Genomic DNA, 10,263 nt, shown 5'->3' on the forward strand with positions numbered 1-10,263 from the left:
AGCAAATCGTAAATGTCGTGTGAATTTTTTTTTTAAGAAAATGACAGGAATTTCAATGCGCTCTTCCTAAAATAAGTAAAAAAATAATGCGTATTGACGAGTGATTTTTGTTGACGATGCAATGCGCTTACTTTTTGTTGCCGTAAAGCATCCTCTGTTGATTCAGAGGTCACTGTTGTAGGCAACAGATAAATGCCGTCTTTCGAGTCTACCTCATTGCTAGTACTAGGGACTGTTGTTGTTGTCTTCTCCGTACCAGTGCGCGAAAATATTATTTTTCTATAGCGACCGCGGACCGGTTTTGGAAAATCCTGTATGACTTGTTGTTGAGTTGCCGGTGAAGCAACAGCTGCCACTGCAGCAGTTATTGATGTATTCGTAAGCAAATTATATGCACCTCCAACAGATGGTACTACTTGCCCTGTCGACGGCGATGTACCAGAATTTGTTGTATTGGTAAAATGCACAGGTACACGGCGGCGGCACTGTATTTGGTGGAATACTCAATTGGAATCCATTATGATACATCGGATAGTAGGTGGCTTGGGCGGGAGTGTCTGATGGTGAAGTCACTAAAGTTGATCCCGAGTTGGCGGTACCTGCTGGAAAGATAGTTTTGCAAGTAACCTTTACATCTACGCCAGTACTGAAATAATTCATTCACGTCAGCCTTCAATCAATGCAACCAATGTCTCTAACAAGCGTTAACACTAAACAGCATCTATGTATTACTTTTTGTGCCCGTTCGTATGACCATTTAATTTACAATTATCATACTGAGCCTTTGCTGCTGCTCCAGTGCTAGCACTTTTGCCGTTCACTTCAGCGGCACAGCTACTCTCGATACCCTTTAACTTCTTAGTGGGCGGCTCATTGGTGATTAATGAAAAATCAAAACGTTGCCCCAGCATCATATGCGAATTTGGTGGCAAACCAATGCAACCACGTAATATATTCTCAATAGCCGAACGCTGACGAAAGAGCGAGTTGATAACTTGTGCGCCATGCGGTAACAATGGAGCCTTGCATAGGTAGCTTAATATAGAAAGTATGGGATTAAATAAGACCGATGGCGCATCGGCCCGTTGATTATTTTTAATCTGAATGCGTGAGCACAATTCACCCAAAATAACCAAGTCAAGTATGAGCGGTGAAGCGAGTAATGAATCCTCGCATGTATTATGAATGACGAGTGTATTATGACCTCCCATCATAATTTCTGAGGTATATTCATCCATAGCACGTTTACTATCGCCCACATAGGGTACATATTTGATGACCACCAACATGATCGGGATGTTCATTAGGTTTAAAGAGTATTTGATTCGATTCGACCATATCATCAACAAAGTTACTTTTGGATATCTCCTTGGAGCGGAATTGCTGTGGGGCTGATAAATTCTTGCCATCATTATTACCCAAATGATTGTAGCTAACTATGGAAACAGGTTTGATGCCTGCACCCACCAAAAGGTCAACAAGCACTGATTTAAGTTTAGTTTGGCCCGATTTAAAATCATCGCCAGCAATGAAAACACCCTTAAATTCGGCCAATTCAATAAGACCAGGTACAAACGTTTGATGCCTGCACCCACCAAAAAGTCAACAAGCACTGATTTAAGTTTAGTTTGGCCCGATTTAAAATCATCGCCAGCAATGAAAATACCCTTAAATTCGGCCAATTCAATAAGACCAGGTACAAACGTATTTTGTGGTGAGCCATTAATGTAAGTTACGCCCTCGTCAATGCTGGGCATTGCAAATATAGTTGATGGTGATATTTCTGCCTTATTCGCTTTCAACGACGCCTCTAACTCAGCCATGGTTATATTCAAGCTCTCTTTTATTTCACAAAAACGTTCTGTATTAGCAGTCCACAATATAATCACCTGATCCACACCAGTTTTTTGTTTGAAATCGCGTATATCACGTCGTATTTGTTCATATTGTTGAAATTTAGTACCTTTGATTAGATTATCAGCACGATCCGACTGATTGGCTGCAATAAAGTCGGGACCATAAATGGATGGCCGCGGTTTCAGTGTTGACAAATTTAATTTAATTTAATTTAAAATTTATTTTCACACCTCTTTGTAACTTGTAATGAGTCTTGAGAGACAAAATAAATAAATCACATAAAACGCTCTTTAAAAAATTCGGTGGTGTTTTACAGTCTTTTTTCCTTTTTAGTTCGGGCTCTGCTTCATTATTTAAATTATTTTTTCAATATTTCCAATAGGTATATAAGTTGTTTGTATCCAGCGAACCACCCAATTTGTATCTGTGAACCTGAAATGAAATAAAAGAATACAAAATTAGGAAAATTTATAAAAGTATAAAAAGGGAACGATACTAATTTACTTACCCAGCACATTTTTTCTTCATAAAGAAAATTCATTCAATGTCGGTATACTCATTTCCATGAATGAATGACATTTTTGAATGAACGAATCAAGGTTGCCACTCGATGACATTTGCTTTTTGTCTTTTCTTACGCCGTGAACACATTGCGCGCGACCCCATTGGATCACAAAGTGGATCCACGGGATCCAACTAACTAGAGTGTTAGGACCCAAACAACTTTACTTTTTTCGACAAATGAAAATAGTAGTAGACTGGTTTTATTTTTCAGAAAACAATAGCTGCAGTTTATACATGTATCCAAACAAAATATATGGAAATTTGTATAGATTTAGCTTATGCCTATATGATACTTGGGTTTTCCCCGTATTTCGAGCCTGAAGTACTGTCACCTCGTCCAAAACGAAGATTTTTTATTTTTTTGTCTTTATATAGCACAAAAATTTTTTTTTCTTCTCTCTGTGGCCGGCAGAAAAGTTGTTGGTTTTTAGCACCAACACCACAAATAACAATGACTCGCAAGATCCCACAGTATACACTCTCTACCCGGTTCGGTACCAAAATGTTAGTACCAAGCAACTTAAATGTCATTTTTTTCTGCAGCACTAGTATGCCTGACTAGCTGAAGCGCTACCGGATGACACAAAATTAAACAGAATAAGGCACTAATGACCCAGGCACATAACGTGCGGGAAAGAAGCAACGCACATAACGTACGCGATGAATATATTCTCGTAGGCATTTAGACATGTTTTCTCCCTACTCACGCGCGAAATTTCAAAAGCGCCGATAATAGAATTGGGGCTTACTCGCCGCCGAAAGCGTGACACAGTCATAACAACTCAACGAGTTTCCTTTATTTTCTTCCATACTCTCTCAATAGAATGACTCGTTACGCTTCGCTAAGAAGGAGGACTGAGCGCCAGGCCGCTCGTTACCCAAAGCCGTGCCACTTATGCGACGCGAAATACCCAATCAGGTCATGCCCGATATACCGCGCGAAGTCCCCGCTGCAACGACTGCGCGAAATTATAAAGGCCAAGTACTGCCAAAATTGCCTTTCCATGGTACATCGTGCACGAGACTGCACGAGTCAGGGCAGGTGCCGAAGATGTGGTAGCAACCATCATACCACGCTGCACCTGTCGATGGAGGACTTGTCGTCCGAGCCAGAGCCGCCGAAGAGCTGGAACCAGCTGGTCATGGAAGAAGAGGAAGAAGGGTATGAGCGGATGCCCACTATGCAAGAGGTGGACGACGGGACGATGGATGAGGCGCTGTCTCTCCACGCGTCCGAGTCGGCCTTTACCGACGAGCAACTGTTACCATCCGGGAGTGGAGCAGGCACCCACATAGCACAACCAAACAGTAGGGGATCGGACGCACGGCCGTTCCGACCCCTACTAGCCCACGAGCGACGAGAAAAGAGTGGAGCGGAATCACGGCTTTCCGCCCACCTACGAAACGACGCCCACGAATAATCCGAGAGAAGCGCGAGCGTAGACTGGCCCCTCGGCCGCGCCAGCTACGCGCTGTACGAAACCTCCACGAAGAAAACCGAGACGGTAGACTGGCCACTCGGCCGCGCCAGCTACCAAACAACAGTTCCTTCCAGAACGGAGTCATGCCGGCCCGCACTATAGCCGGCCCAATCCTTCGCCCAATGGCTACTCTGGCTCCGAATGCGGTCGTGAAGGTGGAAGCCGGGGGGCGTTTACATCTCATCCGGGCACTCATTGATGCATGTTCACCCCGCACAACGATCGACCGCAGGCTGGCGCGAGAGTTAGCACTGCCGACGACCAACGCCGCCGGCGAAACCGGCTGTTTTATCAGATTTAGGGGCAAATATGGACAGAGCAAGACGGTGACGACTCACGCAGTCTGCGTCCATGAGTTTAGGCGCGTCAGCCCAACTTATAGCGTCGACCCCAGCGTCGCAGCTCCTTACGAACACATTCGCCTGGCAGATCCACAATTCTACGCGTCAACACCAATCCGCATCGTTCTGGGCGGCGACGTTTACGCTGAAATAATTACACCGGGCACGTTACCGCCGTCGTTTGGCTCGCTCCTAGCCCAAATCACTATCTTTGGATGGGTGCTCTCGGGGACCCACCCAATCTAACACGTCTTTACGTTACGTAGTTTTAAGCTTTATATATATATATGTGAATAACATCTTTCCTTTTCACACAATAAATGGATTTCTGTAGTAACTGGCAAGAAATATATGATGCGTGTTCTTTTACTTTACAATTCCCTTATCTCGTCCTAGCTACAGGTACCGGCGAAGGCAAGGAGGATGCCGTCGCGCCATCCGGCGCGCATCGTTCTTTTATTTTACCATTCCTTTATCTCGTCCTAGCTACAGATACCGGCGAAGGCAAGGAGGATGCCGTCGCGCCATCCGGCGCGCATCGTTTAATTTTAGTATCTAGTTTTAAGACAAATCCTGGTCGGGGACGCTCGGGCGGAATCTGGGCTGTTGCGTACCGCAAGGGGGCCGGCATGTTTAGGCCCGAAGCCTAAATTCTTCTTAATTTGCGCCACCCCAATAGCACCACTTTATCGACCCCTAGTTCGCCCACCTGCATGTATATGTGTACATAGATAGGGTTATGTTGTCCGTACACATATACATGCATGCCCGTACAACTATGTGGGGAAGATTCCCCTTAAAACCGGAGACTTTTTCCGCGGTTCAACGGTTGTCCTCGACAAGGCAACCGTCTACTTTTTCAGCGATCGTTGTGCGAAGCAGAGCTAACACCGTCCGAGGAGCCCCACCACATTTTATTATAAAAAGGTAATTTCTTGTTCAAATTTAATTTTTCACTATAATAAAGACATTATTATAACGAGAAATATCTCTCGCCTCTTTTCTTTTCTTTTTAAATTTAACCCAAACGTAATTTTGGTGCCTCCACTCCGTTGCCGAGTTTGCGACACACCACAATTGTACACTTTGCTTTAACTATTGTGTGTTTGTCCATTTGTTTGTGGTCACCTGATTCTAATGCTGTTTTTTCCTTTGCCCAATGCTTTTGCCGTCCGTTGTATGGCGTGCGTTGGTGTGTTGTATGCTAGTGCGTAAATATGTATAACGAAATTTCAATTAGTAGCGGCGCTTATTTTGACGACTTGCTGCTAATCTCCGTTCACTTAAGTTATTATGTATGTTGTATTTGTAGCTGGGTGTATTGGATTTTGAGTGTGCAAAGGGTTCATTGACCGCTGAATTTTTATGTTTTGTGCGTATCTACCTCCCTTCCAAATATTCAATGCATGTTAGGGTGATCCTATATTTAAAATTTATGTTTGCGAAAATGTAAATATTTTGCTTGCGTGCAAAAGTGCGCAAGTCTAAATTGTTCTTCAATTTAATAATTATCAATTCAATGTACAACAGAATATATGTATTTAGGGTATAATTCATAAAGGTATACATATTTATATTTCTGGTGCTTCATATAAAAAGGTATAAGTGATAAATTCGAATATTATTATAAATTTCAAGTTATTTTAAAATGTATGTTCTTTAGAAAAATTTATGGATATGTGTATGTTGTGAGGATACAAAGTCTCCGGCTTTGGGGTCCTCACAAGTTTTAAAAACTCAAATATTGTGCCAGAAATTGTATTTATCTGTTCGTTTATTATTCCATCTTCCAATGTTTTTGGTTTGTAGATATCCATGTTTTCGTGTACGTTCGAACGTTGGTCTTTTGCTTGTATGCGAAGAACCCTCACTGATTCACTGCTGTTTGCTGGCCAACATTCTTTTTCGACCATGTGATTCGCGAAGTTGGACTCTGGTATAATGATTCTGTGTGTTTTGTTTTAATCTCTAATGGGTTATCTGAACTTCGTTCTCATTTGGCGTCGTGTTTATCCTAAGTGACTGTGTTGGCGTCCGCGGGTAAGCTTGTATACGCCGTGGTTGATAAACGGATCCTCTGAGTTAGTTTTAGTTTTTAAACGGTTATATTTAGCTTGACTTGACAGGCCGCTGGTTGGCCGGCCGCTCGACACGATTTTGTAATAAAAATTAAAGTAACTTCCCGATAAGCTACAAGCTTAAAACTTGGAATATAGTTCAGAACCCGATGACAATGCAATAATAAGAAAAAAACTCCGATAGGTGGCGCATGGATCGAAATATTTGTGGTCCGATTTGGCTCATATATATACATACATGAATAGAAAGCGACCTATGAAAAAAAAAATCGCCGCCAGGTGGCGCAAGGTTCGAGACATTTAAAAAAATCGTATTTGTGGTCCGATCTTGCTTATATTTTGAACACATATTACGTACATGAATAGAAATCGACTTATGAAAAATAAAATAAATAAAAAAATTATTGAAGTTGTCAATAGGCCGATAAAACGAAAAAAATTGTTAATAATCCGAGAGCACTTGGGAAATGTCAAACAAAGTAATTGACAATAAACAAATCCAATATTATCAGTGTCTTGCAACAGATGGCGCAACGCTGAATAAGTGTAGTTGGTAAGAAGGAATAGAAGTAGCAATTTATCAGTTAAATAAACTACCGCTATATAGCTAAATGGTTAGCGCAGCGTGCCTAAAGCGTACTGATGATGAAGGCTTAGCACCCTTCGAAATGGATCTATCTGCGCAGCTATGGCAGGTTGTCTGAAACATTTTCTACTTACTATTCCAAAAACAAAATAAAAATTTTCAATTATAGAAAAGTTAAAAAAACAATAATTATTACAAAATATTATTGTTCTGGCCTTGAGCTCGTTTCGAACCTTGAATACTTTATCAATAAGCCTATAAAACAAAAACAATTGTTAATAAACCAAGAGCACTTGGGAAATTTCAAACAAAGAAATTGGCAATAACCAAATCCAGCATTATCAGTGTCTTGCAACAGATGGCGCAACGCTGAATAAATATAGTTGGAAAGAAGGAATAGAAGTAGCAATTTATCAGTCAAATAAACTACCGCTGTATAGCTAAATGGTTAGCACAGCGTGCCTAAAGCATACTGATGATGAAGGCTTAGCACCCTTCGAAATGGATCTATCTGCGCAGCTATAGCAGGTTGTCTGAAACATTTTCTACTTACTATTCCAAAAACAAAATAAAATTTTTCAATTAAAGAAAAATTAAAAAAACAATAATCATTAAAAAAAATTATTTTTCTGGCCTTAAGCTCGTTTCGAACCTTGAATACTGTGGCGGGTATTAGTAACACTAAGTGATACTCACGGCGGCCACCGTGGTGTGATGGTAGCGTGCTCCGCCTACCACACAGTCTGCCCTGAGTTCACATCCCGGGCAAAGCAACATCAAAATTTTAGAAATAAGGTTTTCAATTAGAAAGGAAATTTTTCTAAGCGGAGTCGCCCCTCGGCAGTGTTTGGCAAGCGCTCCGGGTGTATTTCTGCTATGAAAAGCTCTCAGTGAAAACTCATCTGCCTTGCAGATGCCGTTCGCAGTCGGCATAAAAAATGTAGGTCCCGTCCAGCCAATTTGTAGGGAAAATCAAGAGGAGCACGACGCAAATTGGAAGAGAAGCTCGGCCTTAGATCTCTTCGGAGGTTATCGCGCTTTACATTTATTTATTTATTTAAGTGACACTCACATCACTAATCTGATACTAAGTAAATAAAGCCACAACAAGAATAAAGCAAGCTGCCACACTTGTAAGTACGTTAAGCTGGGTTGATTTGCATGGACGAAAGATAGCCCATATCGCGCCATCGATTTTTCGATAGGTTTTGGGCTCGGGAAAAAAAGTTCCACTAAGCATACCCAAAAAAATAATTTTCGAGTCTTCAAAATGTGAGTTTTTTGACTTTTTTGCTTTAATTTTTAAGTTTTTTTTCATGACCTACTTAAAAAATTTTCATTTGATTTTAAAATTTCCATGTATACCCTGTCCGACTCAGAATTGTGCGCTTAAAACTTTGGCCATAAAAGTTTTTTTTTTAAGGGTTTCTTCAGAAACGTGCAAAAGTTTTGCTGATGAAAACGAATTTTACTCATAGCTCCTATCCCACTTAAAATTATGCGATAAAAACGTTGGCATTAACAGTTTAAAAAAATTTTTTTTTTTGGTTTTTGGGTCTTGTTTTTGTCGAAATCGATTTTTTTCATTTTCAAGGCTCCAAATCATTTTTTATGTATATGTGTACGTTAGACACACCAATAAGTATACCAACATGATCAGGGGACGAGCTAAAGTTGATTTAGCCATGCCCGTCTGTCCGTCCGTCCGTCCGTCCGTTTGTTTGAACGCAAACTAGTACCTCAACTTTTGAGATATCTTGATGAAATTTGGTTAGCAGGCATATTTTGATGGGGGATTTGACATTTGTCGGAATCGAGCGGATCGGACCACTATAGCATATACCTCCCATATATATTTATATATTGTTCAATAAGAGGGTTTTCGCCATTTCTGCCCCATTTCTGCCTCATTTTGACAGCTAGCAACATCAAATTGTACCACAAGCTTACGTATTGCGCATAGATTGTTGTCTGAAAAAATCATCAAGATCGTCATATTTATAATATACTAGCGGCCCGCTACGTGCTTCGCTACGTATAGAGTGAAATATTAAATCAAACTCATGTATTACAAAAAATCCAATCATGGTTAGTTAGTTCTGTCGATTTGTATTTTGCCATCACCAATTTCTAACAATTGTTTGAAAACTTATGGGCAGCTGGATCATTTTGCAGGTGAATACGCATATTAATGTTCAGTGTAAATTTTTGTACATATCTCCAACGAACTGATGACTTCAAACAGGCATTTATTTCATCAGCAGGAGTTGATCGAGGAATTACAGGAAATGTTTGTCAAATGCCCTGACAGTAATATCAAAGCACCACCAAAAAGCTGTTGATTACCACGTAAATCTTGCATTGTTCGATTAAATGCTTCTAGTAATTTTTTGTTCGTATTGTATACTCATCCCATAAAATAATTGACGTTAATCGCAGAACTTTTGCCATAGCAGAATTTCTGGAAATATTGCAAGTTGGAGTTTCAATCACCTGTAAATTCAATGGCAATTTTAATGCAGAGTGTGCTGTCCGACCACCTTCTAATAATGTAGTAGCAATTCCCGAAAATGCAACTGCCAATGCAATTTTCTGTTCTGATCGAATAGTCGCTACAATCAGTTATATAACGAACGTTTTGCCTGTACCACCAGGTGCATCCAAGAAATATAATCCACCTGCATTATTGGAAATGGCTTGCATGATTATGTCATATACATGTTTTTGCTGAATATTCATTTTGGTTATATTCGATTGTACAAATAAACGCAAATCATTAGAATTGAATTCCTGCTCACGTTGCAATCCACGATCAAACAGATCGTGCATCTCACGATTTTGTGCGATCATAACTAATTGTACTAATGTTTTATTTGCAATCGTTAGACACATATCTTCAACATTATCAATGCTTCGTTGTACATTTCCAAAGTTGTCAACAAATCAGGATTTCTTGCATGATGACGCATACGAATTAAAATATCTTCGGCAATATAATGTTTATATTTGTTCCATAATTCAAGTGGATTTGATGGTATACATGATAATATAATGGCAAGCAGCATTCGTATTTGTTGAGGATGGGCCGAAATAAATGCATCATGAAGTGTTGAATCCCAATGAGCATCATCCTCCAACAAATGCAAAAGTTGGCATGCTTCACAGTATGTTCAATTCTTGAAATGATTTTGGGCCATTCACGTTAACTAATAACAATCTCAATTAAAAACACTCAACATTGTTTGGATGTACTGTATATATTCTCCCATTGCATCTGTTTGGAAAATGCCAGGATGCCCATGAACTGCTCTTCCTTGTTTACGTCTTTGAAAAAAGCTGTTAACGTAGTTGCTGGT

General features: G+C 40.3%; 1 pseudogene; it reads right to left on the bottom strand.

Moving 5' to 3' along the window:
• Positions 1–641: 641 nt before the first annotated feature.
• On the bottom strand, positions 642–9,799 carry LOC137234973 (inositol-3-phosphate synthase-like; annotated as a pseudogene).
• Between the last annotated feature and the right edge of the window lie 464 nt (positions 9,800–10,263).

Source organism: Eurosta solidaginis, chromosome X (assembly GCF_040869045.1).
Source record: "Eurosta solidaginis isolate ZX-2024a chromosome X, ASM4086904v1, whole genome shotgun sequence".
Classification (NCBI taxonomy): domain Eukaryota; kingdom Metazoa; phylum Arthropoda; class Insecta; order Diptera; family Tephritidae; genus Eurosta; species Eurosta solidaginis.